The following is a 3,777-nucleotide window of genomic DNA, read 5'->3' as shown; positions in this document are numbered from 1 at the left end:
ACCGCTCCTATTTCGCAGAAGGACAAACTAAGCCCCAGATAAATTCAGGGAGTTATCTGCACTCGCAGAGTGAGGTGGAGGCTGAACTAGGGTCCAGTTTACCTGACTCTGGACTGTCAGAACCATCTCCCAGTCCCAGGACCCCAGGCTCCGCCCGGGACTGGAACCTTCTACGGCGGGCCATAGCTTGTGACTCACTCTCTCCACCCTACTTTCGGCCCGGCCAGAGACCGGGAGGGAAGGGACAAAACTACCCGCAACTTAAGGGGTGTCCACAGCAAGTTCATGGGCTTGGCCCTCGCCCTTCCAACAAAAATACTAGTTATTTGCACTTTAACAATAATTCTTCTTCTTTAAATACACTTTGCACGAGTTTTTACACTTTCTTAGGTGTAATTTTCCTACCTTGAATTTAGAAGTTGATTTAGTTTAACCTCCACCCCCTTTTCACTTGGTTTTCCCCCTTGCTGTTTACTCCGATTGCGGAAGTCACTCGGGTGGAGCTCCCGGGACAGTACCCTTGAGTACGTCTTTTGCGTAGCTATTTAACTGGCATTTCACTCAGGCCAATGGAATGCCCGAAAGCCCCAGGCGGGTGGGGCAGAGAGCCAATCAGAGCCACTGGTGGGGTGTGGCTGCGTCCCAGGGCGGGGAATCGCGTAATGGCGGACGCAGGCAGGGCGAGCGCGGCTGGGGGCGTAGCGCGCTGAGGGGGGTCCGGCAGTGTGGCAGCCCGCGAGGCGGCCCGCGGGAACAGACCCTGGGTGGAGACGGCCGGCCGGCCCGTCCGTCGCTGCGGGCGACTGCGTGAGACCAGGTGAGCAACAAGTCCCTGCGAGCGGGCCGCGCCGTGAGGCGCCGGGCCCGGCCAGGTTGCCCCTCCCGAGCCGCGCAGGGTCCTGCGGGAGTAGGTGCCGCACCTCCTTCCCGGTACCGGCAGAGGCCAGACGAGCGGTCAGCGCAGGGTGGCGTCTTACTCTCCACTCCCCAGGGGGAATGTGTCCTGGAGATCCCCTTGGGGACTGAAGAGGCCCGCGAGTCTGTGAGGTTTCGAAATTGCCCTAACCTGATCCGTCTCTGCAACCAGATCGCTGTGTGACCTTGGGCAAGTCACTTCCCTGTCTGGGCCTCAGTTTCTCCATTTGTAAAGCGAAGGTTTTGCAGGCAGATGTACATGAGTTGGAGCCTAGATTGTTGTTTGAGATCTTGGACAAGTTCTTCCCCAGGCGGAGCCTCGGTTTCCATCTTTGGGTCATTAAGGACTTGATGTGCTCTTTGAGACCCCTGGTCTGCTAAGTTGCAGAGTGGTGGTGGGACTGTATGTACGTGTGCATTCCTACGTGTACAGGACGGTACTGCAGAATAAGGAAGAGAAAGGTACGTATGTGTACAGGATGGTAACTGTAGAGTAAGGAAAGCTGGCGAAAGGGGCCCTTCCACGAATGCTTTGGGTGGACCCAAACAATTTATGGCGTTCCTGCTATGTGCCAGACCTCGTTTAGGCATATTTTCCGATTTAATTTTTACAGTTAACCCTTAAGATTTACACATGAGGAACTAAGTTTCAGAGGAGTTAAGTAACTTTCCCAAGGTCACACAGTAAGAAGTAAGGTACAGAGCTTACCAAGGATAAATTGTTTCCTTTGAGACTCACTGGGCAAGGGGGAAGTCACTGTCCACTTACAAGAAGTTTGCTTTGTCACAAATTGGAGCGGTCTGGTCTCAGACATTTGATTTGACTTCTGGCATGGAGACAGGTGGAGTCTTGATCTCTGGATGGTTAATTATAAGAACACCCTCCTTGTTCTTCCTGTGAGTTAGAAAAGACCATTACTAAATTGTAAAAGTCACTTTGAAATGTATCAGAACCTCAAAGAGTTCATTCAGTTTGAATCCTGGGTGGCCCATAGAAGAAAGTCCACCAACTATTGGTGTATAGACTTGACTCTTAGTTTAGAGTGGTGCCAGCCCAGTAACTCTTTTCTCTTCCCTATGAAGGCCAGGTTTTCTTGGGATGGGAGAAATTTCTCATTTGTTAGTTCAAATTATTTTTGGATTCCTGGCGTGAAAGGTTCAATAGCCTACCTCTGATTAAGCATAATGTTTCTTTCTTTCTTCTCTCTGTTATCTGACTTCCAGATGAGTGATGATTGTGGATCTGGAATGGGAGATATTTGGGTACTTTAAATTGCAGCCCTTAATTTCCAAGCCTCAGAGTTTTTGGTTAATTAAAATGGTAGAACCCGCAGTGTGTATTGTTCTCATATGTCAATGGTAGGGAAGAAAATTGGAGGAGGAAGTAGCTGAGAAAGAGGGCGTTTCTTAGTAGAGGAGCCAATATGTATTTCTTTGTTTGAAATTCTAAAACCAGAAAGCAGCAACTGAAGGAGGAAGGAAGGAAAGAACTGTGAAACTCTTCTTCCCGTTCAAATAACTTTAAGAGCTATTTCTGTTGCTGTCCTTGTCCCAAGCTCTGCTTTCACAGAAATAGTCAATTGTAATTTGTTCAGTGTTCAGAATTTGTATTCTAGAATGAAATAATTAAAAATTTTAAACCTTCTGAGATAAACTTTTTAAAAATCAGAACATTTTACTGGGTACATTATCAATGGATGATTCTTTTTTCTCAACATAAATACCAATTGCAGTCTTTAGGTCTATTTTAACTGATTTAAATTAGTGGACTTCAACTTAAGATGAATTGATTTAGATATCAGATGATGCAAATGTCACCATCACTTGAAAAACAAATAATGGTGTGTTAGGTTTTTGACATTTGTTGTCTTTTTTTATTTTTTAATGCTTTATTTTATAGGATGTATATTGTGAGTAGTTGTTAAGACATTGAATTTATTGCATATGAAGGTCTACCCTCATTCTTAGTATTGGTTATATTTTCTGTATGTAAGATTTAGTCCCTTGTGGCCAGAAAAAAAAAAAAAAAATTCTTGAGGCCAGAGGTGTTTCTAAATTTAGAATTTATTAGATTTTAGAAATGGAATAATGGGCAGAAGATCTGAATAGGTATTTCTCCAAAGAGGACATATAGCCAGTAGACATGAAAAGATGCTCAGCGTCACTAATCATCAGAGAAATGCAAATTAAAACCATAACGAGATATCACCTCATACCTGGCAGAATGGCCATCATCCATAAATCAAAAAACAAGTGTTGGTGAGGATGTGGAAAAAAGGGAACGCTTGGTGGGATTGCAAAGTGATATAGCCACTATGGAAAACAGTTTGGAGGTTCCTCAAAAAATTAAAAATAGAACTACCTTATGACCCAGCAATTTCCACTTCTGAGTATTTATCCAAAGAAAATCAAAACACTGATTCAAAAAGGTATATGCACCCCTATGTTCACTGCAGCGCTATTTACTATAGCCAAGGTATAGTAGCAACCTAAGTGTCTATCAATAGACGATTGGATAAAGAAGTTTGGTAGATATATACAATGGAATATTACTCGGCCATAAAAAATGAAATCTTATCATTTGCAATGACTTGGATGGACCTACAGGATATTATGCTAAGTGAAATAAGTCAGACAGAGAAAGACAAATATTATATGATTTCACTTATATATGGAATCTAAGGAACAAAATAAATGAACAAACAAAATGAAAACAGAGTCATAGATACAGAAAACAAACTAGTGATTGCTAGATGGGAGGGGTGTTTTGGAGCTGGGTGAAAAAGGTGAAGGGATTAAAAAGTACAAATTAGTTACAAGATAGTCATGGGGACATGAAGTACAGCATAGGGAATATAGTCA

At 43.8% G+C, this 3,777-nt stretch overlaps 1 protein-coding gene across 1 annotated transcript in view; it reads left to right on the top strand.

Annotated features, from left to right (window-relative positions):
- The first annotated feature begins 634 nt into the window (after positions 1 to 634).
- WASF2 (WAS protein family member 2) overlaps positions 635 to 3,777 on the top strand; it is a 58,188-nt gene continuing 55,045 nt past the window's right edge. Inside the window, exon 1 of the mRNA XM_011357700.2 lies at positions 635 to 817. The gene's annotated coding sequence lies outside the window, so the exon portion shown is untranslated. The remainder of the gene's footprint in view (positions 818 to 3,777) is intronic.

The sequence above is a fragment of the Pteropus vampyrus genome, unplaced genomic scaffold, assembly GCF_000151845.1.
Source record: "Pteropus vampyrus isolate Shadow unplaced genomic scaffold, Pvam_2.0 Scaffold36, whole genome shotgun sequence".
Classification (NCBI taxonomy): domain Eukaryota; kingdom Metazoa; phylum Chordata; class Mammalia; order Chiroptera; family Pteropodidae; genus Pteropus; species Pteropus vampyrus.
This window is presented reverse-complemented; position numbering and strand designations above follow the sequence as displayed.